Consider the following 13,004-nt stretch of genomic DNA (forward strand, 5'->3'; position numbering starts at 1 on the left):
TTACCGCCACCACCGAGCGTCACCTCATACAAGTCAGAGACTACACAGTCGACCTTTGTTCCCACCTAGGGATTTCGATAAACTTCGAAAAGTCTTGCTTATCGCCCTCACAGCGTATTTCATTCATCGGAGCAGACCTAGATACAAGATTAACACTGCTAAAGCTCCCTCCAATAAGGGCATCAACCCTCAAACAACAGGTTCTTCTTCTACTAGAGAGCAAGAAAGCCCCAGCCAAACTGGTGTTGAAAGTTTTGGGACTAATGGCAGCGTCCCTGATCGCAGTTCCTATGGGAAGATTACACATGAGGATCCTCCAATGGCTGCTTTTCGCGCAGTGGTCATTCCAGCACTTACCCCTAGCGCACAAGATTCTGATAACAGACTTTTGCAGACGAGACCTCTCATGGTGGGTGTACAATCAGAACCTCACTATAGGTCGTCCGTTTGTTCTACCCAGTCCAACGGCCACAATAACCACGGACGCTTCTCTGATAGGGTGGGGGGGCCTATTTCAGGGAAGAACAGTCCAAGGGAAATGGTCCAGCATGGAGTACACTCTACACATAAATGTTCTGGAGCTGAGGGCAGTGTTCCTGGCGTTGCAACACTTCCAAGCCCTCTTACCTCTAGGAACAGTAGCAGTTCAGACGGACAACATGTCTGTGGTCTGGTACATAAACAAGCAAGAGGGTACCAGGTCTTACCCATTATGCAGAGAGGCCATGAGAATTTGGCAATGGGCAGAGTCCATGGGTCGCTTTCTGATAGCAACGCGCATCCCGGGTTCATCCAACGTCATTGCGGACAGGTTGAGCAGAGCCATCCTGTTACCTCACGAGTGGTCCCTCAATCCACAGACGGCAAAAAAGATCTTCCGCAGATGGGGCCAGCCTTGCTGCGATCTATTTGCTTCCCCGTTGAATGCAAAATGCAGAAGCTACTTTGCCCTTCTGCCCCCTCCGGGGGATGTCCCCAGGGATGCACTGATACACAATTGGCCCCCGGGTCTCCTATATGCATTTCCACCTACTCCCTTGATTCCCAGATTTCTACAGAAAGCCAGGAACCTGGAAAGGACAGTAATACTCATAGCCCCATTCTGGCCTCGGCAGATATGGTTCCCCTTTCTTCGAGCCCACCAAACAGAGGAACCGTGGATTCTGGACCCAGTACCAGATCTATTGACTCATTCGTCGGGAGTTCCTCACCCGTCTCTTCAGTCCCTCAAACTAGCAGCTTGGCTGCTCCGCTTCCCTGCCTAGCCAGGTCTGATCTACTTTCTCCGGCAGTTCAACACATTCTGGTTGCTTCTCATAAAGCTTCCACTACAAAACTCTACAGGAGTAAGTGGAAACGCTTTGTGTACTGGGTGTCTAGCCAACACTTAGACCCCCTGGTAGCTCCTCTACATAAAGTATTGGAATTCTTATCTATCCTCTTTCACGAAGGAGCTTCTACTTCCACACTAAGACTACAGTTGGCAGCCATATCGAACTTCCATATTGGTGAGGACAGTTCTCCCATTATGTCTCACAGACTTTGTAAGGCCTTTATGAAAGGAACCTTCCATCTTCGACCGCCCGTCAGAAAACCTTTCTTTCCATGAAGCTTAAATTTGTTACTGTCACAACTCATGTTGCCACTCTTTGAACCTGCTTCGTCCTGCCTCCTAAAGTTCTTATCGTGGAAGATACTTTTCCTCGTTGCTGTTACTTCAGCTCGAAGAGTGTCAGAGCTGCAGGCATTATCGGTCAGACCACCTTACTTGATTTTCCATCCAGATAGAGTCTCTTTACGTACAAACCCATCTTTCCTTCCAAAGGTATGTTCAGTTACAAATATTAACCAATCCATAGAACTCCCTACCTTCTTCAAGAACCATACTAACAAGTTGGAGTATATGCTGCACAAGTTAGATGTTCACAGACAGTTAAGATTTTATTTGGATAGGACTAAAACTTACAGGAAGACAGATCAGCTCTTTGTCGCATTTGCAGACAATAAAAAGGGCATGGCAATTACTAAACGTACCTTATCTAAATGGCTTGCTGATTGTATAGCCTTTGTATACTCTAAGTCAAATCAGTCCTTACCCACCAAACCTAAGGCCCATTCTACCAGATCCGTTTCCACTTCTTTGGCTCATGCAGCTCGCTTGCCTTTGGACACAATTTGTGCAGCAGCCACGTGGTCTAAGCCACATACTTTCATCACTCATTATAGAGTGGACAAAGTCTCCAAAGACAGGACATCTTTTGGTTCCACTGTGCTTAGGAACGTTCTTCCATAAGTCACTCAGGGTGACGGAGCTAGGGATGCTACCCGTGTGTAAGAACAAACTGCGAGATTGAACACTCTCACATAAAGAAGTTATGTCCTTACCATAACGTTCCATATGGAGTGTTCATCTCGCCTTTGTTCTTACATTCCCTCCCTTCCCCTCCCCACGTGTTTTGGAAGAACAGGTAGGATTAGATTCTGATCGACTTGTCTTAATCCCTTCCAGGGTGTATGGTCCTGTGTATCATGGGGTATATGCTACTACCCTTAGTTATTGCTATGGTGAGAGAGTGTCTCTAAATGCCTGAGAGAGTGTGTAGTTCTTGCACCTGAGGTATTGGATTTTTGGTCTGGTTTGTTTGCAAACTAGATCTGAGTAATGGCAGGGAGGATTGCGGGATATGGGCCCATTATTCAGTGAAATAAAGAAGAGAAAACCTGAGTAGGCAAGACAGAAGGATTCAGATAACTCCATGTTGCCAATTATAGCCAGGAAGGGACCCTTTTCCCTCTAGAATGGTTCAGACTCAGGGATTCAGCCAAGCTATGCCATCTTGTGCATCCAAATTAGAAGTGTCTGTAGTAGCTTTGCCTGCTCTCATGAAAAGATTTCTCCTCAGACTGGGAGTTATCGCAAGACCTGAAGTCCTGACCATCTTCAGCCGTATCTATGAAGTCAACTAGGTTAGTACAGGACCCTTCTTTTGACTGGAGCTGAATAATTAAGGCTGTAGTCATGGCCCAAATTGAGCTAAGTATCCTCTCTCCCCCGTCTGTTTCCAATGCAGCTTGAAAAAGACCTTTACTCTACACTTCTTTTGCTCTAACCTCTGACCTTATTTTGACATGGGGAGTAATAGAGCCAAATATGTTTTCCATGGGGTCCCCATTGAAATGCCAGCACTCGAAAAGCTGAAAAAAAGAGACTGAAAACTTAGAGAAGAGCAAATCTAAAAAAAAATACTCTTTTCCTTAAAACTTCTTTTTGCAGGTGGGCAAGCCTCCCCTGCACCCCATATGTGGGAGGCAAGCCCTCGACACCCCTGAGCTTGTATATACCAACTCCAAGATCGCCATACCTCAGAGAAAAGGGAATATTCTGAGAAATTATCTTAGACTTAGTATATGTAAATCCATTCATTCAGCCATTCAGTCTCCACATTTCAGGACTCACTCAAGTGGGTTCTGAAATTTCAAATGGTTATTGTTTTGATGTCATCAGTGGTCCTTTCTTCATTGTCACTGACAGTCTTGGTGTGTGTGTGTGGCTTTGACACCGACTCCTTTGGTGCTGAGGGACACTAGTCACAACTCATCAAACTCATCAATGTCAATGGCTTAACACTACACATTGGGAATCGGTGCCGATACCATTTTATGGTGTCAGCATCACTGACATTTGTGCTTTTAGTGCTGAATACATCCTCAGTGATGGGCATGACTACAGTGTTAGCCTTGGCACTGTTGACTTTGGATCAAACTCTGGGGGTTTGACCGCGGGCATGGGTCCAACAGCTTTAGTGTCAACAATTTTTGGCCGCTAAGAATTTAGAAATAGTTGCAAGGTAACCCCTAAATTGTCAAGGTCCAGAGATGAACCTTCCAGTGTGGCTCCACCCTTTGAAACCTTTCATTCTAGGATCTTGGGCCTTTCAACTTTGTCCCAACAAGAGATGACATCAAAAAATTTCTGCAGACCCTGGTTATATGGGGAAGCATCCTCTTCCAAATACTCAGCTGAGTTCACTCCAAGTGTTCCAAGAAAAAGAAGATGACAAGGCAGGCACCTTGACTCTCACCAGGGTTCCCCTGGACCCAGGTCTCAAGAAAGGGGATTATTCCATCCAGAAGACCTTAAGTTTGAGGTGATCCTGAAACTGCTGAGGCATAGGGGATCCTAGCCTGTAGATGCACCTCCCCAAGAAAGAGATCCTGCTTGTAGGGCTTTTGCTATGCCTTACCTGTCTTGTGTGGTCCCACCTGATGATATTGTGATCAGTGTGGTAATGGATAGGGCTTGAAAGAGCTTGACATGCCTGAGCTTTTTCATAGGAAACCCTGCAAAATACACCATCCTCCCAAGGACAGACCATCTTGGAGTAAGCCTCTACTTGCAGACTCCATTGTTATACCAGCTGCCACAAAGAGAGAGCTGGTAGTGGTGAATACTTCAGTTCATTCCCAAGATAGGGATACTTGGGCTGTGGATCATAAGGAAAAGTGCACCTTTTATGTGCAGTACCTCTGCCGTAAAGACCAATAACTTACCTAATACACAAAACAAGGTATCAGTGTGATCTATCAGAAGAAACCCTCAACACACTAAAAAAAACTGCTGCGACAATCTACATCATGCATGAACGTCAGAGGTGGTGACTGACCAGTATTACATCACTATCTATGATGCTGATTTATAGTGTTGCAAATGGAACAAGGAGAGCAGCTGGCACAGGCATATCATGAGGAGATAGATGTGGCTCAGATTATGCAGGTTTTCAAAAATGTCAAGACATCCTGATTATATCTTCTGTGGCATCATTTGAGCCTGCTGCTTTCCCTGACTTAATTTTTCTTAATGCTGTTATTTTTCTTAAGTGGGTTCTTTTTTTTTCTTTCATCATCATTTTTGCATTGAGCTGACTCATGCAAAGCCACATTAAGCAGAGCCTTGTAGAGCACTGCTGGTGATATTTTTCTGTCTAGTGCAAATAACCCTGAACTTACAGGCATGGGTTCTGTCAGCTAATTTCCTTTCCAGTGAACTTTGTATTAGTTAATGAGAAGTTAGGAAATTTGTTAATAATCCTAACATAGAGAACATAGTAAAGGCCTTAGCAAGGTACAATTAGGCGGTGTTTACTGTATGTCCCTTGTACATGGCCTTGATAAACCTTTCAAAGAACTCTTCTAGGGTAAGCAGGAATGATCAGCCATTTGCAAGGCCAGAACGGTGTGTTTGCAGGGATATAAGGTCACCTATGTTATACATAGTAACAATGACCATAAGATGCCTAGCCATATACACCTTTAAGCAGATGCACTTAAAATTTCATGCCTTTCTTTTCAAATACATAAACGTGCACATCTCTGAAATTACGTAAGGCTGTGTTTGACAATTCTGGTGTAAATGTGTGTCTACTCATCCGTTCATCAAAACTAGCCTTAAAGGTAGTCAAAGAAGTACATTGATTTTGTTGTGCTAACTTACAAATTAAGTTAAGAACCTCTCCCTCCAGCAAGTCATGTGCAATTGTTGGTTTAGATATAGGTCATTAGTGTGGGTGCTTGTAGAGCCACTTGTGCAAAGAAACAAGAGGTCAAATAGGATTATATCTTTCAGTACTTGAAAAGTAAGACACTGGTCACCTTGGCAAAGCCTGTAAGCTGCTGAGTATAAGAAGGGTTGTGATGATCTGTTGGGATAGCTAAAGGATTTCAGCTTTTAATTTTCTTGGTGTGGCATCTTTGTCCAAATTTGAGTGCCCAGTAGGGGTACTCTGCCTTAATAAAAGGTACCATGGGGGCACAAAGGTTTCAGCCAGAGTGCAAGAATACTGGTTTGTTGTCGGATGGAATCTTTTATAGTGTGATGTGGGAGGCTTTGGCAATTATGCCTTTCCAGTTGAGCAGTATGCTTGGATTTCAGCTTTTAATTTTCTTGGTGTGGCATCTTTGTCCAAATTTGAGTGCCCAGTAGGGGTACTCTGCCTTAATAAAAGGTACCATGGGGGCACAAAGGTTTCAGCCAGAGTGCAAGAATACTGGTTTGTTGTCGGATGGAATCTTTTATAGTGTGATGTGGGAGGCTTTGGCAATTATGCCTTTCCAGTTGAGCAGTATGCTTGGATTTATACATAATGAAGGGGACATTGTAATTAGTGATGGGTCTGATAAGGGAAGAGTAAGTAGCAAATTGACTTATTTGGATCTTGAAGCTATTCCCTTAGAAATTAACTGGGCCATCTAGAAGGATTTCCTAACAATGGTGGAAGCAAGATGATCAAATGAGACACAATTGTCCACATAAATAGGTTCATAGGTAGGTACGAGGCTATTGGCCCTAGGGCCTATATAAGCCTAGCCAAAAATGTACCATGGCTTTCGCCACCCAACAAAATTATTTTCCTGTGCCCCTGTCGAGCAGAGCCACAGAAGTGATCCCTGGGGTGAATTTCCTATTTCCCATCCAATCATCAAGATTTTTCTTGAAGAGTGCTAATGAGGAGCTCTGTTTGACATAGATAGGTAGTCTGTTCCAGAGTATGGGAAGTCTCTGGGACAGGAATCTATCCCTCCTGTATGTTCTGTTTATTGTGGTGACAAGATTTAGGTCCCTAGAGCATGTAGCTCGGAGGGATTGGGATTTCTTTAAGTGGAGCATGTCCAACAGCTCTGGGTTTGACATAGCTTTGTATGTAAGGCAGAGATCGCCTCTGAGTAGGCGATATGCGATGGAGTAAAGCTGGAGTTTTTTTGAGACGGTCTGCGTAGGGCATCTGTTTGAGGCCAGCAATCCTCTTTGTGAGGTATTTCTGTGGCCTTTCCAGTTGTTGTAGATGTCTTGTGAGGTACATACCAAAAGAGGTGTTGTACTGTATAATGGGTTTAATGAGTGATGAGTAGAGGGGAACAATGACCTCTTTTTTGCTGGATGAGAAATCTTTTGTGATGAGGTGAGCCATGTAGAAGGATTTCCTGACCACTGTGGCGATGTGATTATCAAAAGAGAGACTACTGTCCACCTGTGCCCCAAGGTCTTATCACATTTTCGGCATTAAGTAAACTACCAGCTATGTGGTAGTTCATGGGTACAGAGGTTTTACCAAAGGGGATGACAATACACTTTTTGGCATTGAGCTTCAGGCCATGGCTTTGACACCAGATATTTGTCTCAGTGAGGCCCTTTTGTAGTATGTACACATCATTAGGAGTTTTGATTATGGCTCCTAGTTTGCAGTCATCTGCAAACTTTGTTAGCCAAGGACCTTCTGTGTTAGCCTGTACTTCAGAGAAGTAGATAACAAACAGGAGAGGACCCAGGACCGAACCCTATGGTACTCCACTTGTCACTGGTCTGAAGTCGGATTTGGAGTCCACTACTTTCACAGTGTGGGTTCTGTCCATGAGCCAGTTGGCAACCCATCTTGTGACATAGGGATTTATACCTAGTTTAGTGAGCTTATCTATAATTCCAGAATGGGGAATGGCGTCGAAAGCCTTGGCGAGATCTAGATAAGCTGTGTGAACCACTTTACCCTCATCTATGGCTTTGGTGACTGCTTCAAAGAAGTCAATCAGGTTTAGGAGACATGATCTGCCTTTTACAAATCTGACCTGGTTAGAGTCCAGAGTTTGGAGATTACCAATGTCTTTGTTTATGAGTTCCATGATGATATGTTCCATGGCCTTGCAGACCAGGCTCGTAAGGCTAATGGGGTGGTAGTTCCTGGGGTCCGTCGTGGCTCCCCCTTTGTGGAGTGGAATAACCGTTGCAGTGCGCCATTCAGTGGGCACAAAGCCTGAGGCAAGGCTATGATTGAACATGGTACTTAGGTAGGGTGCCAGTTCATTCTGTAGTTCATGTAGAATGCAGCCTGGGATATTGTCAGGTCCCATGGATGCTGTGTTCTTGACTTTGGAGAGTGTGTTTTTTACCTGTGCGGCCGTGATTGCAGGAACTTTGCATTCTTCCAGTATAGAGATGGGCCCTCTAGGGGGTGAGGGGGGTAAAGTTAGCACTGAACCTATCTGCTAGGATGTTGGCAATATCAGTTGGTTCTGTATATTTAGTGCCATTGTGCTGTAACTCAGAGCAGATCTGAGTGTTGCCATTGAGATTCTTGACATAACTATAGAGTGCTTTGTGGTTGTCTTTAGAGTCAGTGGCAATTTTGTTTTTGTAACTAGCTTTGGAGGATTTTATGAGGGATCTCTGCTTCTTACTGAGGTTGACCAGGAAGTTCCTCCAATCATGGGAATTTACTCTTTTTTTGCAACAGTTTCTTTCTTCTGTTGTAGAGTTTGTTTATGGCAGAGGACCACCAGATTGGCTTCCTTTGTTTGGAGGATAGCATATTGGTTCTATTAGGGATAGCATGATCCATGCACTTGTGTAAGTGCTTATAAAGTGCATTTGTGTAGGATTCAGCAGTCGTACCTCTATTGTCCATCTGCGTGGGTGTCATGAAGTTTGCCACTTCTGTCTTAAGAAGTGTTAAGTTGGCTTGGAAAAGTTTTTTATGGTGGTTTCCCTAATTGGGGGTGGGGGTGTGATGTGGATGTCTAGGGTGATTAGCTTGTGGTCGGATCTGACCAATGAGGAATTGACCTCTGGTGTGGAACACCGGTTGCCCATGTTGATAATGACCAGGTCTAGGATATTGCTGCCCCTGGTGGGGGTGTGAATAAGTTGATCCAAGGCTTTGGAATTTATGAATTCCAGAAAACGTTGAGCAAAAGAGTTGGTACATGGGTAGTTTTCCCAGTTAATGGCGAGGTAGTTGAAATCGCCCAGTATTAGGGTGTTGGGTTGTACCCTAATACTTTCCAGTGTATCAAGAAATGAGGAGAGGGAATCCTGGGCCATGGTGGGGGGTCTGTAGCAAGCTACAATTTGGATTGCCGTCTTGCCCAGAGTTAGTTGCACTTGGATAATCTCGGATGCATTATGCTGTGCAACTAGCCTGGAGGTGTGGATATCCTTAATGAATATGGACACACCTCCACCTTTAGTGCTTCGTTTCGGGTTAGGTGGCCGAAAGGTGTGGTATGAATTATAGCCTGGTAATGCAGGGGTGCTCTCTGGAACTTTGAACCAGGTCTCTGTCACCGCACAGATGTCGATGTTCTCCATTTTAAGGAGTGCCTCGAGTGAGTGCATTTTGAGGTTTAGACTTCTAGCATTGAGTAGCATTACCCTCAGATTTTGTTTGCTTGTACCTGTTACGGTGGTGAATTTGTCATTTGAACCTTGCCTAAAAAAGGCACTATAGGGGTGGCAAGAGCCATAGCCAGTATCTGGAATCCCAAAGGCGACAGGTGCAAGCCATCTCTGGCAAAGCATTGTGGTCTGTTGATCATGTCATCCCAGGCAGACAAATGTTGGATCCCGTAGAATGACACCAGAAGCTTAGCCAATTGTTGAAGTCAATCATTTTGTCCTTGTACTGTGGTATCATTTTGGGTGATGGCAGGATGCTATTCAGGGCTAGGGTCATACCTGCCTGGGCTACAAGATCGGAGAGCTCCTCCATATCTCTTTTCATGTAGTCCAGGGAGGTACATCTCAGGTCATTCACACCAACATGGATAATGACAGTGTCATCTTTGTACTTGTTGTGGAGTGACCTGAGTGCATGCGTTATGTGGTAGACCCTGGCACCTGACAGGCAGCTGACAGTAACTTTCTCCTTGTTTAGCCTGGTGAGTGGAACATCAATGTGCCTGATTATAGAGTCACCTATGACTAGAGTGTTTGGTACGTTGTTATGCCTTATGGGCTGTGGTTGAGTGGCACACTGAGTTTGTGGTCTATGTGTCATTTGGGTTGTGTTGGGGGGTGGAGTTTGCTTGTGTTTCTGCTTTGGAGGTCCCTGATGCTTGGGCAGGTTTTTATTGAGAGCCTCCGTGAATGTAGGTGTGTGTTTTGTGAAATACTCAGATTTCTTATGACAGTGTCTGTCTGAAGAAAAGTACCATTTATAACATATGAGGTGAACACAGCTTTTTTGCTGAATATTACTATGCTGCACTTTTTTGTCTTTAACTCGAGACACTGGATATGTGAGCATATTCCAGCCCTTACTGTAGCAGTTTAATATCAGTGGATGAGTGGCTAATAGTTCTTTACTTGCAGTCATTAGCAAAATGTCAACCATACTTCTGTGACATTGGACTGAGTGCAAAATAAATGAGAAACAGGAGGGGGCCTAGTACTAATCCCTGTGATACCCTGCTAGTTACAGTTTTGCATTCAAAGAGAGTACCAGCAACTTTCAAAACCTGGGATCTGTACTATAGCCAGTTTGCAATCCAGAAGATAAAGTAGAGGTTTACATTAAACTTGTCCATTTTTTTTAATAACTGCATGGAAGTTAGTGCTAAAAGCATTGGACAAGTCAAAGTAAGAAGTCTGCAGTGAGTTTACACTGTTCACAGCCTCTGTAACCTTTTCAAAGAAGCTTACTACATTCAGAAGACAAGACCTGCCTTTCACAAAACCAAAATGATTTAGGTTTAAATAATTTATGTTCGCTATGTTTGCAGAAATGAGTTCTACTATGATAGGATCTATGTTTTTGCATATAAGGCTGATGGGCCTACAGTTGCCTGGGTCTGTAAAGGAGCCACCCTTGTGTACAGGAATCATGCTGTCAGTTCTCCAGATATTAGGCGCAAGCGATGTGGATAGGCTGATGTTTAGCAGTTTAACTAGAGGTTCAGATAGTGCATATTTGGCACTAATGAGAATGCAGCCCGTTGTCTGATCCCATGGAAGTATTATTTTTAGAAATTGTCAGGTAAAATAAATTATCTGGGGTACCGGAGGCAATAGTGGATGGGTAATGACTTTCCATGCATCTGTTTGGGTACTGTTAACACTGGACAGGAAATGCAGCAACCCTCTCAGATGGATTTATTTGCAGGAGATTGTTAGGAATGTTGTATAGGTTTTCTGCAAGCTAAAGTAGGTTTGCCTTGATGAAGTCTCTAAGGACAGTCTCGTTTGTGTGTGGGGTGGTATCACTCTTCATGACAAAGAAAATGACTTATGTTTAAATTTAACCAGGGATGAGGAGATGCAGGGTTTGGTACAGGCAAGGGTTATGTTAATTAGGAGCAGGTCAAAGATACTAGAGCTTCTAGTGGGTAGTTTTTCAATTTATTCCTGTGCATTGGTATTAACAAAATCTTTTTGGAACATGATAAGGCTCTGTAGCTAGCAATGAAGTAATAGTTGGATTTGTTAACCATGATTTTGATTTCCTGAAGCTCTAAGATAGTGTCTTGTGTAATTTGATGTGAGATAATGGTGTTTCTAACAAATACAGATATCTTCCCCATGGTTACCAAAGGACTTGAAGGTATGAGTGGTACATATAGAACAAGTGCTGTCACTGCACTGTAACCATGTTTCAGTAACTACGCAAATGTGAATATGTTTAAGTTGCATGGGGTGGGGTTTCAGGCATCTTTCTATTTAGACTCTTAGCACAGAGTAGTACCACCGTGATTTTGTCCAAATATGAATGCCCAGTAGGGGTACTCTGCCTAAATAAAAGGTACTGTGGGGGCACAAGTGTTTCAGCCACAATGCAGGAGTCCTGGTTTGCTGTAGGCTGGGATCTTTTATAGTGTGATCTAGGAGGCTTTGGCAAATTTTTCATTACAGCCTCAGCTTAAATTATGAGTTTAGTAGTGCATTGTGGTTAAATACTGTATTTACATCTCTCACAGGTTGTACTATCAAGTGGCATGAGCTGTGAACTGTCAGTAAGCATAAGGCAGTTGGTACATTGTCTTAGACCATCTATTGTGGCCATGCTTGCCACAGATGGGATGAAAGCAGACTGTTAAGCCATGTTACCAAAGGGGGGAGGAGTAGGGCTCATCACAGGACTCAAGGGTTAAAGAGAGACTTTTATAATACATCCTGAAGATTTATAGATGAAGTATTTAGGATGATACTCTGATGTTAGTTTACTTGGTAGCTAATCTAGCAGTACTTGGAGAAAAGACAGAATTAGGTCTGCTAAGAATGATGAATATTGGTGATTTACCTATTGGCTACTACATGGCTACTAATATTAGTCTTACTGCAGATGCGTACAGTTAGGAATGAATGAGTCTTTGCTCCTCTCACCAAAAGCAAAACAGTAGCACTAACCACAAGCTGGTTCCTAAAAAGTAGCATTGCCCCAAATGTTGCTGGTGACAGTACATGGATTTCCTGAATAGTATGGAGCTCAGCATAACAGAAAGCCAAACTGCATAAGTTCCATAATTAAAACTGAAAAGGTTCCCACCAGTCCAATCAAGGAAGTCCCACACATACACAAGCAGTCCAGTCAGCGAATATGATGAATCAATATCCCACAGCTCTTTCTCTCACCAGGAGGAAAGCACTAGCATTAATCCCAAACTGACTACTAAGAAGCAGTTTTTTACGCTTTCTATTCATTGCTAATCTCTAGGAAGGCTAGGAAATAAAGTCCATCTGCTCCTTCTCTCACCAGCAGCAAAACAGAAGCAATGATCCCAAAATGATTTCTGAGAAGTAGTTTGTAGGCTGTTGAGTCATCATTAGTCTTATCTGAGATCTTACATATTTTAAAAGTACAGTGGAAAAAGGGAGTTACTATATTGCAGTGTGCACTGAGTGGGTGGGAAGATAAGAGAGTGTAACTCAAGCTTTAGCTGTCTACAGGGAGAGCCTTTCCAGTATAGTCTTTTAGTCCTCAATAGTATGTGCAAATGAGATGGGACTGTGAAGAGCTTCCAAAGTCACATTTATGGTAGGGGTGAGCAACTCAATGGCTGCCAAAAAGGTCACATAGCGGCAGTCCTACAGTTCTGATAGCTCACACAGATTAAACCTTTTTCTGTTCTGTTTAACATAAATAATAAATTCTTCTCAGCCCCTTCCACAAGTCTGCCAGATTTAATACAAGTGAAAAGAACTAAATATTTTCTAACTGACCCTAAACAGGAACTTTAAAAAC

Source organism: Protopterus annectens, chromosome 10.part0 (genome assembly GCF_019279795.1).
Source record: "Protopterus annectens isolate FY-2018-M chromosome 10.part0, PAN1.0, whole genome shotgun sequence".
In the NCBI taxonomy this organism is placed as follows: domain Eukaryota; kingdom Metazoa; phylum Chordata; order Ceratodontiformes; family Protopteridae; genus Protopterus; species Protopterus annectens.